General features: G+C 43.8%; 1 protein-coding gene across 2 annotated transcripts in view; it reads right to left on the reverse strand.

Annotated features, from left to right (window-relative positions):
• The window catches only part of MGAT4B (alpha-1,3-mannosyl-glycoprotein 4-beta-N-acetylglucosaminyltransferase B), an 802,706-nt gene that overhangs the window by 91,986 nt on the left and 689,447 nt on the right, over nucleotides 1-21,273 (reverse strand). The window lies entirely within an intron of this gene.

A 21,273-nucleotide genomic window follows, 5' to 3' on the forward strand; every position in this document is an offset into this window, starting at 1 on the left:
GACCCTTTTTTAAAGCATATAGAAAATACTGAGATTCCTCCCAAAATCAACTGTTTTCTCCATAATCGCATGCGGTAATGCTTTGTAAATTCAAGCCATCAGGGCTGGATTTACCATAAGGCACTGTAGGCACATGCCTACAGGCGCCTGATGATAGAAAGGCAGCTCACTCTGCTCCTCGAGTGCCTCCCTCCCTCCTTCCCTATGCAGAGTCCTGAGCAGAGCGTGAATGAGAAGTTCCTCATTAAGCTCTCAGCATTGAACTGATGAAATCTCCCTTCAGTTAGAGGCACCTCTAGCTACTTAATGCTGAGGGTACCTCTGGCTACCTAATACTAAGGGGCACCTGTAGCTACCTATGATGGGCAAGGGAAAGTAAGGGAGAAATGACAACTAAGACAGCCAGCACGCTAGCGGTGTGCTTCGGTGGGGGGTTGGAAGGTTCATGGAGAAGTCTATGGTGCCAGGTCCTCTGTGCCTATAGGCTACTATGATGTAAGTCTGGGTCTGCGTTCATTACCAGCACAGCACCAATGAAGAGCAACTATGGCGGTTGAAGGAGGGCCGCTGGTGGGTCCCTCTGGCTCGGGGGCCCTGATGCGGTCGCATCCTCTATTGCTTCGCTACCACCTACGACTTCTATCCTGTATAAAATAGGAAAAGGCTGCACTACGATGCTTGACTTACATTTGCTAAATATTCTAGGACAATGATTGCCTCTACATTCTACTCGGCCTTTTTTTATTTTATGCAAATTAAAATACATATGTATAAATCAAAGATGTAAAACAGGTCACACAAAAGCAGCTATGACTAATAATTACAGAAATATTTAAAGGTACTGATCATGCTCTTCCCTAAATTCAGTGTAATTATGCACGCCCCTGAGCGTTCCGAGAGAGCCTGATCAGTCTGCTGCTACTCCCAGACTACAGTCAGCACTACACACAGGGAGGGCTTCAGCAAGGGGCGGCTGCCTAACCTGCCTGGTGACGGGAACATTTTATAAAACGTGAATTCAAGGTACGTACACACACCCAAAAAAAGTCGTGGAAACAGACCGTATGGTAAGATTGCCACCTGCCATCATGTGACAGAAGCAGCACGGTGGCATAGTGGTTAGCTCTCTTGCCTTGCAAGCGCTGGGTCCCCGGTTCGAATCCCAGCCAGGTCAACATCTGCAAGGAGTTTGTATGTTCTCCCCATGTCTGCATGGGTTTCCTCCGGGCACTCCAGTTTCTTCCCACAGCCCAAAAACATACAGATACGTTGATTGACTTCCCCCAAAATTAGACCATACATGCACTGCACGATACATACATGGGAGGGACTAAACTGTGACCCCCTCTGAGGGACAGTTAGTAACAAGGCAATATACTCTGTACAGTGCTGCGTAATATGTTGGCGCTATATAAATACTTAAATAAATAAACAAAATAAATAAGATAAAGACAAAAGAAATACCGAGAGCCCAATATAGTGTAGTATGCAAAACAAAGGGTTGGAAATGAAAAGTATATAATGTATATACTCACAAACGTGGGTTACCTCCTAGGTAACCACTGTATAGGCAGGTGAGGAGATTAGACCTGTCCTCACTCAGGATTAAAAGTCGCTCTCTGTAGATAAGGAAATAAGGGGCAACACCCCTCCACCAGAGGTGGATATTGATAATGTAAGAGTGAACAGAGGCGCCAGCAGGATAAAAGGTTCTTAAAAGTTTAAAATTCCTCAGGAGGTGGTGGTGGACTCACCTTCCCGAAGCAGACAAGATACCGTCAGTTTTATGACAACAGGTTTATTAATATACTCCAAAACAAACAGTGCAACGCGTTTCATGGGTATGTTCCCGCTTCCTCAGGCAATAAACAGATGGGAGCCTCTGTCACAGAGGCGCTATTCGTGACCTTGAGACTATACTGTGTACTCCTATCTGTTTATTGCCTGAGGAAGCGGGAACATACCCATAAAACGCGTTGCACTGTTTGTTTTGGAGTATATTAATAAACCTGTTTTCATAAAACTGACGGTATCTTGTCTGCTTCGGGAAGGCGAGTCCACCACCACCTCCTGAGGGATTTTAAGCCTTTTAGAACCTTTTATCCTGCTGGCGCCTAAATAAATAAGATGGCAGTTTCCCCTGAGAGAGCGAGACCCTCGGAGGACACAAAGGAGAAGTAAAGGAAAGCATGTAGAGGTGGACACTCACAATTAGGTCTGAACAATAAATCGAATTTAAACCGAAATAGCGATCACCAAGATCACAATTTCGGAATAGTCAATGTGGCGAGTATCGTAATGACGTCATTTCCGCATAGGGGAAGTTTGAAGAAGTGGCTTCATACTTCCCCCAACTCCCGGCAAGTGTGGCCCGCAGCATCACCAGTGTTGGACAAACGTTTCGCACGAACGTAACACTGGCCGGCCTCAATAGCTGTCTGCTGGCTCTTGTGCACGGCATACTTCCTGGTTCCTGTATGTCACATGACATTCAGGAAGTATGCGGTGCATTATATCCTGCAGGAGAAGAAGTGGATAGACGAGCATCGCTGGACTTGTGCTGGAAGGTATATCCATCACTACCGCAGCTTGGGGGACAGAGGGGGCACACAGAGAGGCACAGAGCGGGCACAGAGAGAGACCCAGAGGGGGCACAGAAAAAAGGGGACACAGAGGGTGCACAAAGAGAGACGGGACAGAGAGACACAGAGGGGGGAACAAAGCTTGATTCGTGAATCAAATCGAAATCGAGATTTTAGACAGAAATCGTTCAATTCAATTTTTCCCTAAAATCGTTCAGGCCTGATCACAATACTGGCCATGTATGAGAAACCACCAATACGGCTTTGGGTTTATACTCCCCCCTCCTTACTGCCCCCTACTGAATGCCCAATAGAGCTCCATCTAGTCTCTCTCTATCCAGTGTGGAATCCTACAGTTCTTGTGCGTAAGAGTAGAGAAGCCATGATAGATAAGCCAAAGCCTTGGGTAGAGTGGGTAGAGGAACACAACAAGGATGCCTCTTTGTATTTCTGTTGTGTTCCTAGTAAAGTTATTTTTGTTGGAAGTATCAACAAGATTATTACCTAAACTGCAGTACACTGTATAGTAAGACAACCACAAGATGTCACTGTCTGTAAAATGTGATGATGATCTCTATGGTATTGTTATTTCCTGTATACTCTCTCTCTCTGTGTTCCTCTCTGTTCTAAGTAAACTGCAATTCCTGATGGTTGTGTATAATCTATCTGCATGTTTTTCTTCAGCTAAGAGTTCTAACTTGTTATACTGGGTGCCTATCTGCGTGTACAGACCACTCTGCTCCTTCAATTTTGGGGTCATGTTCGAAGCAAGTCCTACCTTCCACTTGGTGTGGTACTTGTACGCCTCTGATGTTCTGAAAAATGCATAAAATACATGTAATAAGGTACACATCTGATGAGGATTATCAGCAACCAGTCTTATTAAACTCCAATGATTCATTTCCGTGTTTCAGAGCACATCTGGACGAAGGGTGGTGGCAGGTCGAGGGTGCCTAGTTGGGCAGAAGATCACATCCAGTATGAAAAGGCTCTGATCAAAGGGCGTACAACCGGCCCCCTCGTTAGCTCACTTGTGATGTGCCTATATTTGCAAGTGGCTTGGCACGCGGCGGTGACTATGGCTTACGCACCAGAGCTTCCGGGTATCGGCGCAGATGGGCTGAGGAGCGACAGATGCCAGCTTCAGAGATCAGCACCGACGGAGGACGTTATTAATAATCCTCACTCCCGCGTCAGACAAACGGTTAACTCCGATGCCTGGAAAATATTTGCTCTAGGCCGAGCTGTTAGACGGGAGCATTTAAATGTACATTATTAGCACTGTCTCGGGGGAAGAAGGTCCAGGCGCAGGAGGCACAATCCAATGAGCAGCGTGACCCACCCTGACCTCTACCCAGCATCCGAGATGCCAAAGGGAAGCAATACGGAAAGAAAGATTCTCATCGCAAATCCTCCGCACAGAACCTGCCGGATTATTGACTGTAAACTGCATTCATATAAAGTCACCAAGACTTATTACCGGGCAGTAAAACCCAATTTTACAGCGTGGCTTCACGAGTGCCAACCGAGAAAGTCGAGGTGACAGAAATATGGGTGTGAAAGAACACGGCGGTAACTTCTATTAACACCCAAACCGGAGCGCAATATGTTTATTACAAGTGGCAAAGAAAGGAAAGAAAAAAACATTGCGGTGAACTTTTTCCCACACAATTCATAACAATATTCCAGCTGCAGACAACAGAAAGCCCATAAATATTTAATCTCTGACTAATTGGGGAAGCAGCATTAATTTTTCACACCGTGGAAAAACATCTTAAGGCGTGAATTCATCAGTTTCTTGTTTCACGTGAAGCAGATCTGAAAACGATAGAATGGGGTGGAAACGCACGGAAATCCAAAAGAGGTCTTGTGACGAGATGTCAAGTGTCTTGTGAGGGGTGGGCTGGGTGCCCCCTAATTAGATGCCACCGATGTGCATGAGACGGAATGCCCCGACGTGCAGCACTGCTGGCCCAGAAACTGAAATTAAAGCAGGCGTAAAGTTGTAAAAAAAAACAAAAAACACCCAAAGAGCAACTATAACAACAGGTGGCGTGTGGAAACCCAACAATGCATCGTGACGCATCATCCCATGCTGCTGGGGGCTCAGAATCCCCGTACATGTAAAAAAAGCAGCAGGAAAAAAAAAGGGCACCAGATAGAGCCACTAGCAGAATATTGGTAAAATTACTAATATTCCCCAACTTATTCTCAAAAAGTAAAATATCAGTACCTTTACCGATATTTTACTATGAGCTAACCTTACTATGACCTAACCTTACTATGACCTAACCTTACTATGACCTAACCTAACCCTATTCTCATACAGAGCACTGCATCTACCGATACCTAACCCTAAGACTCCCCCAGTGGTGCCTAATCTTAACCCCCAAGGATACTCCCACACTACTAACATTAAAGACCACCACTGCAAAGCCTTAATTAGTGGCAATTCACGGAAATCTGGGCACGCCGGTGGCAACAGACTGAAATTTGCGCACACAGAGGCACCCAATAAAAAACAGGCACCAGGGCTATGCAAAATGCAGCTATAAATAGTGGGCACAAAACTTTATAATCACAATTTGCATAGTGGGTAGCCCCGGCGGTCACCATTTTATCGGATGCCCAAACTTCCATCCACTGCCACTATTCGAAGCTTTTTTGCCCCCTACAGTGGAGCCCATCTTATCACGCCTCCTCAGGTACCCCTTTTTTTGCTGAATCCTCCTATGCTACCTCAAAAAATCTCCGGAATGAGCATTTTAAAGAGGACCTTTAACTCAGGATCGAAGTTCATCCTTATCGGTAGCTGATACTCCCTGTCTCATGGGAAATCTATTCCTTCTCTTGAATATATCATCAGGGACGTCTGTCTGGCTGATATTCTTGTAAAACCCCTCCCACAGTGTGATGTCAGGGACATGGGCCTGACAGTTTGCTGTGAACCTCGCTGCATTATGGGAAATTTCCAACTGCCAAGAAAGCATTATCTCCCTCTGTGCATAGAACTCTCAGTAATGAAAATTCCATACAGCTCACTTAGCAGGACTAAAGAGGTCACCAGCAGTGATAAATTTCAGAATGTAAATGAGGGAGAGGAAAGATTTTACATTGGGAAAACATGGAGTAAAAAATGAAAATGAATAATGTATAAGAAATAGCATTTTTTATTCATTATTTTATTTTAACTAACAAGCCGCCGCGTGTGCTGCTAAGGAGGCGGCTGATTCCGCGTCCAATGTGGCGGTTTGCACGCGGAAACGTGCGTCTGGTAACAGGGCAGAACGCGGAAAAGCCGCCGCATGTAACAACAGTAAGGCGGCTGGTTCCGCGCCCAGCGCGGCGGTTTGCACGCGGCAGCGTGTGTCTGGTGTGGCTGAGTATGTTAGTGCACACAGGCTTAGGAATACGCACGCGCGCGCTGAGAGGCAGAACTCTTATACTGGGCAAGGAGAGGTCAGCTGATCACGCCGATCAGCTGACTCCAGAGCAGCTTATTATTGGTTGATCAATTAGGGGTGGTGCTGGAGAGCACTACTCCATATATAGTTACTGCTAGCCAGTCTCAGGTTGTCTGCCGTTGCGAACACTACGTGGAAGCACTCAGACCTAGTCAGATCCAACAGTGTGTTTGAACCAGGTGGACCTGGGAATCCACACTGAGCCAAATTACTTGTACTGTTATTCTGTTTATGCTTAGACTAGTTCCAGGGTGTAGACACCACGGATCTCACACCCAGACTAGGGAACTTGTGTTATCTATCTGTTATACTTCAGACTAGTTTTAGGGTGTAGAGACCACGGACCTCACACCTAGACTAGGGAACTTGTGTTATCCGTCTGTTATACTTCAGACTAGTTCCAGCGTGTAGAGACCAAGGACCTCACACCCAGACTAGGCATTGTTGATATCTGTTATGACTTTCTGCTTTCTTGACTATCCCTTTGATCTCTGATTCGGTACCTCGCATATCTGATTTTCCGTTGCCAGACCCTGCTTGCCTTGGATACCGAATCAGCCTTCTGTCTTTGTACTTTATCTGTCCGTGTGTTGCCGACCAGGCGTGCCCGACCTCGAGAGCTATCTCTCCTCTTAAGAGATAGTCTCCAGATCAGATAGTGACATCCACCATCAGGTGTCACTCACTCTCTGGTCCTTCCTATCTCCAGCCTGACTCCACCCCTTGGAGAGTTTCAGGATGCTGGAAGGTTCCTGTGCCCTCAAGAGCAGTGTTCCTTTACTGCCTATGGTTACCTGCTCAGCAGGTGCATTACTCAAAGTACTACTGCTACACCAAACACTCACATACCTATAGGTGTCCAGAGGTTAGCAATATAGCTGTATTATCAGTGATTCTGCAGATCATCAATAATCAGGTATATATCTGTATTCTTGGTGATACTGCAGATCACCAATAATCAGATTCTCTCTGCGTGCTGACACCGATCGTTACAAGATTGTTTCAAAATGTCTGCGACCCTAATCTGGGTTATACTGGAACATATCGTGGGTTGCTGAAAGGTTAGTAAATGAACACTTTACAGCAAGGAACTTCTGTGTGCAAGCTACAATTATTGCAAGCAGCACACTGCTATTTCCCTCACCACATTTTAGGCCAAAGGGAGGTAGAATAACTATACACACCATACCAAGTTGGGAAGCAGGTTTTTAATTCAGGTTTGCTGAATTGCTAATAGTGTCCTCACCTGGGATCTTTAAGAATGGCTGGAGATGCTTTATTTAATCAGGATAAACATATTTATTTTGAAAAGCTAACCACCTACTGAGCCAAACTCCCAATACCAAGTCTGCCTCTTTTCTTTTTACTATTCTCTTTTACTTATCAGGGGCTGTGTAGATGGACCTTTATCTGCAGCAAAGCTGTCATTTTAACATTTGTTTGGGTGTTGGTTGATTATGGCAGAGTATTTGCAGTTTTCTCAATGTTTTCCAGGTCATCACAAATGTTGTGATCTGAATGAATAACTCTGTCCTGTTTGTGCCTGATTTCCCCTCACTTCCTGACCATGAGACAGCCAGGATATCGCTGTGAGCTGCACTTTCTATCCCCTAGAGCGCATTCACCATATAACCCTATGGAAATCCTGCTGGACACTAGTCATGAGTGACAGAGGGCAGGCTGGTGACGCCATGTGCCTCGAGGCTCCTGCCTGCAATCCTGCCAAGGACACTAGCTGAAGGAATGTACATGTCCACCCAGCGTTTCTATGGATTTCTTCTTATCTTTAACCACAAAAAACACATAAATAAAGACATTGGTTAGGTTGCAAGTCTGAGCAAATCAGAGTGTGTGTTTTGTGTGTGGAATATGTGTATGTGTTGTGGGTATGTTTCTGTGTGTGGTGTGTACAATGTGTGTAGCGTGTGTGTATGTGATGTGGGTGTGTGTGTCATGTGTGGAATGTGTGTAGCGTGTGTGTATGATGTGGGTGTGTGTGTCATGTGTGGAATGTGTGTGGAGTGTGTGTATGTGTTGTAGGTATGTGTGTGTGTATGTGGTGTGCACAATGTGTGTGGCATGTGCGTATGTGTTGTGGGTGTGTTTGTATGTGGCGTCTGTGGATTGTGTGTGTGTGTGTATGTGGTGTGTATAGTGTGGGTGGCATGTATGTGTGGTATGTATGTGTGGCGCGTGTGTATGTGTTGTAGGTATGTATGTTTGTATGTATGTGGCATCTGTGGAGTGTGTGTTTGTGGTGTGTGTAATGTGTGTGGTGTGTCTTTATGAGCTGTGGGTATGTGTGTAATGTGTGTGTGTGTGTGTGTGTGTGTGTGTGTGTGTGTGTGTGTGTGTGTGTGTGTGTGTGTGTGTGTAGTATATGTGTGTGTGTGTGTTTATGAGTTGTGGGTATGTGTGGAAGTGTTGTGTGTAATATGTGTGTGTATGTGGTGTGTGTAATGTGTGTGGTGTGTGTGTGTGGAGTATGTGTGGTGTGATTTTGTGAGTTGTGGGTATGTATTTAGGTGTTGTGTGTAATATGTGTGTGTATGTGGTATGAGACGAAAAACAGGAGACAGCACACCGTTTGCTTCTTCAAGTAATCTGTATTCAAACCATACAGTTACAGAGCACACAAGGACACAACATGTTTCGGGCGTAGCCCTTCCTCAGGTGTACCTGCGGGAGAGCGGCACCTGCTTCCAGGCCTGGAGACGGATAGGCCTGTTAAAGTGTGTGGAAAGTGTGTTCGATATCTTGTGTGTATGTGGTATGTGTAATATGTGGCGTACATTTGAAATAGCCGCTACATGAAATGGGCGCAATTATCGTGTATTTAATATATCGGCTTTAAATGTATTGTGTTACATTTATGTAGCGGTTATGTTTTACTTGTTAAAGTGTGTTCAATAGTGGATGATGTAGTCTTATCTTTTTTTAATATAGGCGCAAATTTCGGCAAACGTATTTTTCAATCTGCTGAGGGGAAATATAGCAGGTGGAGCATCAAAACACAAGCGGCATTTTGCAGCTGTAGAAAGCCCGCTTTAGAAGCGCTACATTACTATCACCTGCACAGAGTACATATCCTGTTTTTCAGCAGCTAAAGCTCCATTAGCTTTTTATTTTGAGTGGTTGTAGCCGCTATTATGAGTACTAAATCCATTGGGCACCTGCCTGTATAGTAGAACCCACAGCAGCTGCGTGGTGGAGGGGGGTGAAGGGAGTTTTAGCTCCCTGCTGTGCAGTGAAGGGTGCAGCAAACCCTGACATCTGGAGCAGAGCCCTGGCATCTATACAGGGAGAACAGATGCTGGATCCAGGAGACCAAATAGCGTCGGGAGCTGGGTGCCGCTGCAGAACACCAGTTATATAGTCTAAATCGGGTGAGTACACAAACTGCAGAAGATGAAGCTGGGAGCTGAGAAGTGAACTATGGAAGGAGCTAAGAGTCATTGCAGTGTTCTGCTCCAGATGCCCAGGCTCTCTGCTTCCTTTGCCCCATAACACTGCAGTAACACTCAGCTTCCAGCTTATGTCACAATTCTCAGTTCCCAGCTTGTTCTGCACTTTTGGCTCCAAATACAAGTTCTAGCCATATAGCCTGTGTGTTCTGAAGCGGCACCCAGCTCCCACCGCTATTTGTACACGGGCTCCATTGCCGAAATTACAGAGCCCAACTGGCAGCGCTGCCTGGTGTAGATGCCAGGGCTCTGTAATGTTCAATATAGTTACACTAGGAGAGTTCACATCTCACTTCAGGGGAAAAAAATGCTGATGACAAACACATGTAGCCGATGCAACTGTAATAATTGTTTACTTTAAAAAATACATTTGGATACTGTTACCAATACAAGAACGTCAACATATGCAAGCAGAAAAAAACGTGAAGTACCAAAGGCAAGGCTGCTGCTGCAGCAGGTGTATATTGATTCAGTTCTTGATATTGATTCAGATTCAGCCAACATTCCCCGTATTCCTGCCACTATTTAAACCCCACTGATGACATTCCCTGTTTTCATAACCCTGCCTGTCCTGCCACTTTCTAAGCCCCGTGTATCCTCAGTTTTGTTACCTGCTGTCACACTGACTGTACTTGCTTTGCTTTCCTTCCCCTAACTCAGCACTAATGCCATTTATGCTCCGCTCATCCCTGGTGCCCTCAGCTTGCCACTCAGTATCGATCATCCCTGCATTTCCTTATACACCATCACTATTTCTCCACCGCTCAGTACAGCTAAATCCCGCAGTTCTGACTTGCCCGCACTCTACTGCAGCTATAGAAACATTAAGCAATAATTGTCATTTTTACAATTATTGCTCTGCCCGCACTCTTTCACTGCACCTCTCTTCTCTGGTTTTCTCCCCGACTCCACACTGCACTGCCGTTATTTACTGTTGCGTCTGTCAGCACTTCATGTTTTATATTACAGTTGCAGAGTTAAACATGATTTTAGAAACATTAGTGCACACTATATTTTTATAGCTTTGTGTGCTAAAGATGTCAGGAGTGTCTCCCACATAAAGCTGTACTAAATCAAATGAACGAATTATCAAAAGAGAGTCATAGCACCATAGCCGCAAAACATCAAAGCCTCTAATACTCCAAAGAGAGCCATAGCCGCAGACACAGACGCGAGTTACAGCGGCATATGCATAGCCGTTTAATGCGCCCATTTTATTCAGTCTGCGCCGTGTCTAAGAGCTGTAGCCGATAAATACATTGGCGGAATAGCTGCGCCCATTTCAACTTGCGCTTCAATTAACTGATCCGCCCAGGTTGTCAACGTGTGGTACGCGTACCCCAGGGGGTACTTCTGATGATTCCAGGGGGTACTCAGGCTTGAAAAACTTAACTAAGAATAACAAATTTCGAGTTTTAGAAAAGGATAAATACTATTTAAACAACACCAAATTAGTGTTTTAGCTAATTCAAAGCACTTGTAAATGTTTAGAAATTGTTTAGTGCCAATTATCATGTACTATGATTAAATATATATTTCTCAAGGGGTACTTGGAATAATGTTTACTAGGCTAGGGGGTATTTCGCAAGTACAGGGTTTGAAAAGGGGTACATACCAATAAAACGTTGAGAAACAGCAGACCTAAGCCCGTTTAAAAACGGGCTCTAGGTCTTTTTTCTACCGCCGCCGCCAGTGAGTGTGCATGCGCGTGCACGCAACCGCCGCACGCACCTGCCCACCTCGCTCCCTGGTCCCATCCAGCTGTCCGTATTGCGCACATGCGCAGTAGCAAAAAACAGGGACAGCTGGATGCAGTGACATAGGGAGATTATTATAGAGGATGACTATGGACTCTGTATAGTGCTGTGGAAGATGTCAGCACTTTAGAAATACTAAATAATAATACTTACTGTACTCTGTGGTATAAGCACTAGATATTGAGGAGCCCAGAGAGAGGTAAATTGATCTTAGTAACTGATGCTACGTACACACATGCGACAACGATCGTTCGTTGTTAACGACGAACGATCTTTTAATTGACGAAAGAACGACCGAAGTAAAGTTAGTTCTAAAAAGTGTGTAACGATCACATCGTTAGAACGAACGTTACACCACGTAAAAGCACTTAATGCGCCTGCGCATAAAATTGTAAAATTCCATGGAGAAAAAGTGAAATGCGCATGTCCAGCCTGGTACGAACGATCGTTTCCAACGATGTACTACTTTTGCAAACGATCGTCGTTGGGAAAAATCCGCCGAGACAGAACTTTCTTTTGTAGCGATTTGGCTCGTTCGTCGTTAGACTTAATAGTCGGTGGTTCGTTTTTTGTAACGATCGTCGTTGGTAAAGATCGGGGAACGATCGTTACAAACGACTATAGTCGCATGTGTGTACGCACCTTAAGTGTCTTTCTCCACTAGCTTTGCTATAAACAACCTGCTGACTTGCAAACTATGGCAACAACTACGGTAGGTAGGATGCATATAGCCCCACTGTACGGATAACCATTAGCATGAAGATTTAGGTGTGTTTGGCGGTAAAACATTTTTGTGTTTTTACTTTTCAGAGATATTTTTGGCGCCATAATCTCTTTCCCAAAATAAAGCAGTCCTGAGACAGAGAACCTGAGACACGGCGTACTGAACATTTTTCCAGACAAATATTTAAACAAAAAAACAGCTGTGTTGGTTAAATATGTTCTTCTTTTTTTAATTATTTTATTTCTTGTTCTCTCCAAAATGTTTTCAGCCTTAACCACAAATGCAGACAATAAGTTCTTAATACGAGCTGAAACTTGCACAGAAAGGTACCACTTGTTTACCACACACACCACATACACACACATATTACGGATCAGTTAATTGAAGCGCAAGTTGAAATGGGCGCAGCTATTCCGCCAATGTATTTATCGGCTACAGCTCTTAGGCCACATACAGACATCAGACCATAGTCTTTGGAAAATGAAAGATCACAGACCAATCTTACCACCCTTCCTGTAGTATAAGAGCCATACTCTACACAGTCTTTTCTATGGAGCTGAACTCCACATCAGAAAAAAATCATTGCAAGATGCTGCACACACAGATGCTGTACAGACACAAAAGATCAGTATCTGCAAAAGATCTGTTCCTGCCAAAAATCCATTCCTGCAAATTGCAATGATAGTCTATGAGATCTGCAGATCATCATACACACATGATTTAACTGACATTCATCTGCAGATCTGCAGATCTGAAAATCCATCCTGGTGGATCTGATCTGCAGATGAATGTCAGTTAAATCATGTGTGTATGATGATCTGCAGATCTCATAGACTATCATTGCAATTTGCAGGAATGGATTTTTGGCAGGAACAGATCTTTTGCAGATACTGATCTTTTGTTTCTGTACAGCATCTTTGTGTGCAGCATCTTGCAATGATTTTTTTCTGATGTGGAGTTCAGCTCCATAGAAAAGACTGTGTAGAGTATGGCTCTTATACTACAGGAAGGGTGGTAAGATTAGTCTGTGATCTTTCATTTTCCAAAGACTATGGTCTGATGTCTGTATGTGGCCTTAGACACGGCGCAGACTGAATAAAATGGGCGCATTAAACGGCTATGCATATGCCGCTGTAACTCGCGTCTGTGTCTGCGGCTATGGCTCTCTTTGGAGTATTAGAGGCTTTGATGTTTTGCGGCTATGGTGCTATGACTCTCTTTTGATAATTCGTTCATTTGATTTAGTACAGCTTTATGTGGGAGACACTCCTGACATCTTTAGCACACAAAGCTATAAAAATATAGTGTGCACTAATGTTTCTAAAATCATGTTTAACTCTGCAACTGTAATATAAAACATGAAGTGCTGACAGACGCAACAGTAAATAACGGCAGTGCAGTGTGGAGTCGGGGAGAAAACCAGAGAAGAGAGGTGCAGTGAAAGAGTGCGGGCAGAGCAATAATTGTAAAAATGACAATTATTGCTTAATGTTTCTATAGCTGCAGTAGAGTGCGGGCAAGTCAGAACTGCGGGATTTAGCTGTACTGAGCGGTGGAGAAATAGTGATGGTGTATAAGGAAATGCAGGGATGATCGATACTGAGTGGCAAGCTGAGGGCACCAGGGATGAGCGGAGCATAAATGGCATTAGTGCTGAGTTAGGGGAAGGAAAGCAAAGCAAGTACAGTCAGTGTGACAGCAGGTAACAAAACTGAGGATACACGGGGCTTAGAAAGTGGCAGGACAGGCAGGGTTATGAAAACAGGGAATGTCATCAGTGGGGTTTAAATAGTGGCAGGAATACGGGGAATGTTGGCTGAATCTGAATCAATATCAAGAACTGAATCAATATACACCTGCTGCAGCAGCAGCCTTGCCTTTGGTACTTCACGTTTTTTTCTGCTTGCATATGTTGACGTTCTTGTATTGGTAACAGTATCCAAATGTATTTTTTAAAGTAAACAATTATTACAGTTGCATCGGCTACATGTGTTTGTCATCAGCATTTTTTTCCCCTGAAGTGAGATGTGAACTCTCCTAGTGTAACTATATTGAACATTACAGAGCCCTGGCATCTACACCAGGCAGCGCTGCCAGTTGGGCTCTGTAATTTCGGCAATGGAGCCCGTGTACAAATAGCGGTGGGAGCTGGGTGCCGCTTCAGAACACACAGGCTATATGGCTAGAACTTGTATTTGGAGCCAAAAGTGCAGAACAAGCTGGGAACTGAGAATTGTGACATAAGCTGGAAGCTGAGTGTTACTGCAGAGTTATGGGGCAAAGGAAGCAGAGAGCCTGGGCATCTGGAGCAGAACACTGCAATGACTCTTAGCTCCTTCCATAGTTCACTTCTCAGCTCCCAGCTTCATCTTCTGCAGTTTGTGTACTCACCCGATTTAGACTATATAACTGGTGTTCTGCAGCGGCACCCAGCTCCCGACGCTATTTGGTCTCCTGGATCCAGCATCTGTTCTCCCTGTATAGATGCCAGGGCTCTGCTCCAGATGTCAGGGTTTGCTGCACCCTTCACTGCACAGCAGGGAGCTAAAACTCCCTTCACCCCCCTCCACCACGCAGCTGCTGTGGGTTCTACTATACAGGCAGGTGCCCAATGGATTTAGTACTCATAATAGCGGCTACAACCACTCAAAATAAAAAGCTAATGGAGCTTTAGCTGCTGAAAAACAGGATATGTACTCTGTGCAGGTGATAGTAATGTAGCGCTTCTAAAGCGGGCTTTCTACAGCTGCAAAATGCCGCTTGTGTTTTGATGCTCCACCTGCTATATTTCCCCTCAGCAGATTGAAAAATACGTTTGCCGAAATTTGCGCCTATATTAAAAAAAGATAAGACTACATCATCCACTATTGAACACACTTTAACAAGTAAAACATAACCGCTACATAAATGTAACACAATACATTTAAAGCCGATATATTAAATACACGATAATTGCGCCCATTTCATGTAGCGGCTATTTCAAATGTACGCATTCTTAGTTAAGTTTTTCAAGCCTGAGTACCCCCTGGAATCATCAGAAGTACCCCCTGGGGTATGCGTACCACACGTTGACAACCTGGGTGCTAGTAGAGCTATAAAGTGCCATGTTGGCCCCGCCCCCTTGTTGCAGCTGACATGACATCCACCCTCATAACTCCAATTTTCTTGAAATGAGAAAGAGGAGCACTTTAAGACACGCCCCCTGCCACACCTCTAATCGCATCCCTGCCACAAAATTCCATAAGCAAATGACGTAATTTTAAAATTAAAACCACGCTAGTCCTTTCTATCATTAGTTATTCTTCAGATTAACATTTGAAATTAAGAAATATAGCAATTTAAAGGATTGGAATTAAGTTTGGCATCAGCTAAACTCAATTTTCAGTAGAAAAATACATACTGTATATCTAGAGGGATTTGGTTCTCAAAGAGGGCCTGTCCCTCTGAAAAGGAGACAATTGGGAATGATGCCCACCCATCTGACACCCCTTCAATTTATGCAAAGTGCCGATAGCTTTGTTCTCCTTGCTCTCCGTGTGATATCACCCCTGCGCCCCCCTCATTGCCATAGAACATACTGTTAGCCAGCAGTCTAACCACACGTCTGTACAGCCTCGGCCGAGCACTGTTGCCTGAGGGATCGGGTCCTGATCTCCAATGGGCAAGATCCATCTTGCGTGTGTATGGGCCTTTATAGACCATTACCGATATTGTGTCCTTTACTATTCCTACTCAGGAAATCCTGCTGCGACCTGACAGAACAATGGGAAAACGATCCTCATTGCTGTACGATATCCATATGATACTTATGTCTGTACCATATTTATATCTGTAAGATAATCATGTCTCTGTGATATCCATGTCTGTACAATATCCATTTCTCTATGATATCTGTGTCTCTACGATACTCATGTCTGTACCATATTCATGTCTGCACGATATTCATGTCTGTACAGTATCCATGTCTGTATGACATTCATGTCTGTAAGATATTCATGTCGGTACGATATCCATGCCTGTACGATATTCATGCCTGTACGATATTCATGTCTGTACGATATCCATGCCTGTACGATATCCATGCCTGTACGATATTCATGCCTGTACGATATTCATGTCTGTACGATATTTATGTCTGTACGATATTTATGTCTGTATGATATCCATGCCTGTACGATATTCATGTCGGTACGATATCCATGCCTGTACGATATCCATGCCTGTACGATATTCATGCCTGTACGATATTCATGTCTGTACGATATTTATGTCTGTACGATATTTATGTCTGTATGATATCCATGCCTGTACGATATCCATGTCTGCACGATATCCATGTCTGCACGATATCCATGTCTGCACGATATCCATGTCTGCACGATATTCATGTCTGTACGATGTCCATGTCTGTACGATATTCATGCCTGTACGATATTCATGTCTGTACGATATTTATGTCAGTACGATATTTATGTCTGTATGATATCCATGCCTGTACGATATCCATGTCTGCACGATATCCATGTCTGCACGATATCCATGTCTGTACGATATTCATGTCTGTATGATATCCATGTCTGTACGATATTCATGTCTGTACGATATCCATGTCTGTACGATATCCATGTCTGTACGATGTCCATGTCTGTACGATGTCCATGTCTGTACGATATCCATGTCTGTACGATATCCATGTCTGTACGATATCCATGTCTGTACGATATCCATGTCTGTACGATATCCATGTCTGTACGATGTCCATGTCTGTACGATGTCCATGTCTGTACGATATCCATGTCTGTACGATATCCATGTCTGTACGATATCCATGTCTGTACGATATCCATGTCTGTACGATATCTATATCTGTACCATATTCACGTCTGTACCATATTCATGTCTGTACGATATTCATCTCTGTATGATATCCATGTCTGTATGATACCCATGTCTGTACTATATTCATCTCTGTACCATAATTATGTCTATACGATATTAATATCTCTACAGTATTCATGCCTGTACGATATCCATGTCTGTACGATATTCATCTTTGTACCATATCCATGTCTGTACGATATTCATCTCTGTACCATACTCATGTCTATACGATATTAATATCTGTACCATATCCATGTCTGTATGCAGCATTAGCAGTTACTGAACTTTACTTTCTGCCAAGCCTTCTCTATAAGGACTGCGCCTTATATTATCACGCAGAATTATCGCTTGGGATTGACTAACATTTATGACCTGAAATCTACAAACGACTTGCCTGGCCAGTACAGTCGCACTGTCAACAGGAAATCAATTTTCAATCTTATTTTAACAGACCCATTGTTTCGGTCACTACTTATATAAACTAATCAATTTGCCTGTTTTTTTTCCAATGTGCTTATAGGTGCTATTAACCTGCGGGGAAGTTCACCGCCGTCATTTGCTCAGCATTGTTCACAGCTGCACAATTTAGAAGACAAATGCTGAAAAGGACAAAAATCTGAGATACTGTACATTACGGTAATTGGAGAGTGAGAGAAAAAGAGGGGGAAGGAGAAGGAAGCAATGGAGGCGTACCCCTAGGCTGTTTATTATGCAGAATGCTTCCCCTACCAGCGATGTTTTTGGGCACTTACTTTCAGTAAGGGCCCATTTCCACTATCGCGAATTCGCATGCGTTTTTCGCATGCAAATTCGCATAGCAATACAAGTGAATGGGAATGTTTCCACTTGTCAGGATTCCTTTGCGTTTTTCTGTGCAGAAAAAAATCGCATGGCAGAGCCATCAGAATTCGCATAATGTATTTAATAGGAAATTCGCATGAGGTTTGAGTATGCGAATTTTCATGCAAATTCGCATAGAAAGAATGGAAAAGCACACCAGCACTGCCATGGTTAAATTTGCATGCATCGTCATCCATGCGAATTCGCATGAAAATTTGCATGGACCCGCATGCGGATGCGAATTTTTACCGCGGCGATTCACACTGCACAAGTGGAAATGCAGCCTAAACGAACATTTCGCAGAGATCACCTGCCAGGAGTAAAAATGTAACCACCTTTGATACATTTCAGAAAGTAAATCATAGAGAACAGGGGTGTCTTGCCTGGGGCACCAAAATGGCCCTCTGATCTATTAAAAACATTGCACCATGTCTGCCAGTGCCAGGCTGTACTGCCCATATGGGGAGTGGAGAAAAAGTATTGCAAATTTAAGAGGTGTAGTTTGGCAGTTACAGGATTGGACTGAACTTTTCTATACAAATTGGTAAGCAATACATTCACGTTCCCTTTATTACGATGGTTTTGCTGAATGCTGAAAATCCAGAGAATATCATTTTTGTTGGTATATGGATAAATAATCATTATCTTGATTACATTTTATCTGCATCTATAAACAATATTACTCATATTGTCATATTTTTTTACACCGATGCATATTTGTTTCATAGGATACTATTTATACGATATATTGCTGCTGTAAAGAATGTTGGGGACACGTATACACATTTGTAAGACAAGTGCCTCTTGGCGGTAGCTGTAGTTCGGAAAGAAAGATTTAGCCAAGCATTAAGTTGAAGACAAAAGTTTAAAATGAATGTTGTTATTAGAAGACCCAAGGCAAAAATCTCTCTGGTCTACAAGTCATCACCCCCCCCCCCCCCCTTCCCTTTTCACCAGTGTAAAATGAGTTTTTATCTCTATATTTCAAAATGTACAATGAGCAAGGACTGAACGGTTTAGTGTACTTAGAGGAAATACTATGAAATGTCATAAGAAAATGAATACAGATTAACGGCTCACTCAGACAGAGCTGTTTCTGGTCATTTTGGCACCCCAGTCAAGGCATGTTTTTGCCTCCCTTTTTTAAAGGTATGTGTATCCACTTCTTAAACATTATACTATTTACGTACAACCTGGGTCTTCACAGATTAGAATACTGTTGACACTTAAAGGGATACTGTAGGAGGGTCAGGGGAAAATGAGTTGAACTTACCCGGGGCTTCTAACGGTCCCCCGCAGACATCCTGTGTTGGCGCAGCCACTCACCGATGCTCCGGCCCCGCCTCCGGTTCACTTCTGGAATTTCAGACTTTAAAGTCTGAAAACCACTGCGCCTGCGTTGCCGTGTCCTCGATCCCGCTGATGTCACCAAGAGCGCACAGCGCAGGCCCAGTATGGTCTGTGTCTGCGCAGTACACTCCTGGTGACATCAGCGGGAGTGAGGACATGGCAACGCAGGCGCAGTGGTTTTCTGACTTTAAAGTCAGAAATTCCAGAAGTGAACTGGAGGCGGGGCCGGAGCATCGGTGAGTGGCTGCGCCAACACAGGATGTCTGCGGGGACCAATAGAAGCCCCGGGTAAGTTCAACTCATTTTCCCCCGACCTCCCTACAGTATCCCTTTAAGGCCCATTTAGGTTTTTAAAACGACTATCCATTTCAAATTAAACTAGCAGATAACTATAAGAAATCAATCAAGGAGAGTGTGCTAAGGCTAGCTCCTGCTACAGTTGTCACTCCAGACATCTGCCTAGTTTGCCTATGCCTACAAGTGGGGAAAATGGGTAGTTAAAAAAGTGGTCAGTAAGTGTTCCACTTGCTTTCCCTTTGCCTGGAGAACAGTAGGTAAAAATAAATAATGCAATGTATTTCTATGACAACATTCACAATGACTTTCCTGCTGGACGTTTGATAAGGTGCATGCATCACGTTTTAAAGTGTAGTATGGATATAGTGGCGCCAAAAGGATAAAAGTATCTAAAAAGTTTAAAACATGAGGAAGCAGTAGTGGACTTTCCTCCTCCGAGCAGACACAAAAATTGCCAATGTGTCTGTCAAATAGAAAAACTTTATTTACATACTTCAGTGGGACAATGCAGCGCGTTTCGCATGTTTGATTCCCCTTCATCAGGCAATAACAACGGAGTAATAGCATATGTGGTCAGTAGAAAAGCCAGGAACTTCTGTCTTGTGTCTGCTTGGAGGAGGTAAGTCCACCACTGCCTTCTCATGTTTTCAACTTTTTAGATACTTTTATTCTTTTGTCTCCTCTGTATCCATACTATGCTATATAAAGTCCTCCCCTGGTGGAGGGGTGTTGCCCCCTTTTTTTCCTCATCTACGGAGAGCAACTTCTTAATCCTGAGTGGGGTCAGGTCTAATCTCCCCACCTGCTTATACAGTGGTTGCCTTTGAGGTAATCCTGCTTTGTGAGTATAGCTTATTACTCTATCATACTTTATTTCAACTACCAGTACATATTCAGGGCCGGGCCGAGGCAGAGGCAAGAGAGGCTCCAGCCTCAGGGCGCAGTGTAGGAGGAGGAACACAACTGCCTCAGCTGTCATTACCCTATCGTGTTTTACGCAGAGAGAAATAAGAAAAAGGGATACATGGCAGTGACTGCAAGCCAGATAACTAGAGATTAAGGTGTTGGGGTGTTTGGGGGCCCAGGGGCGCCTCTTAGACTAATAGCAATCAGTGTGTGACGGCTGGGGTGGGAGGGATGGAGGGGCGCACTTTGCTGTCTCAGCCTTGGGTGCAAGAGGACCTTGTCCCGGCTCTGTACATATTACACTATATATGGCTCTTGGTGTCCCTACTATGTGTATCATGTTTCAAAGGTTTCTTAGGAGTTATCAGGCAATATGGTAATTCCCCCTTGTATGGAGCAAACATTGCTCATTGCTGCAGTCGAACATGGCGTATGGTAATTAGACTGTGAAACCAGTCTAATTCAATTCTCAAAACACTGTGCCATGTAGAGGGTGCAGATCTGGCCCAGTTAGGCCGCATCCAACATGCACTTCTACCACATGGCTTCCTCCCCAGTAGTGGTTGACCTAGTATGCAATAGCAGTCGGCCTAGTAGTAATAAACGGGGGTGGTTCACTGAAGAGAAGGTTCACAAAATATTGGGCTAGATTTCCACCTGAGACCATCATAAATGAAATGATTATTATTATATTATATATTATTAAAATACATTTGTGTGGCAAATATTTCGCTCGAGCACATATGAAAAGTACTAACTAAATTTAATTAAAATGTATTGCATCACACACAGTTGTTGTGTTATTTGTTGGGTAGGTGAGTCAACCTTTGCCACCCACATTTTAATTGGTTTTTAAACTGGTACTACTTTTATCCTGCTGGCGCCTCTGTACTTTTTCATACATTGTGATCCACCTAGTGGATGGATGTGTATACCCTTTTATTTCTACAGAGAGCGACTCTTTTAGCCTGAGTGGGGACAGGTCTAATTTCACCATACGCAATGAGA

Source organism: Hyperolius riggenbachi, chromosome 3 (genome assembly GCF_040937935.1).
Source record: "Hyperolius riggenbachi isolate aHypRig1 chromosome 3, aHypRig1.pri, whole genome shotgun sequence".
In the NCBI taxonomy this organism is placed as follows: Eukaryota; Metazoa; Chordata; class Amphibia; order Anura; family Hyperoliidae; genus Hyperolius; species Hyperolius riggenbachi.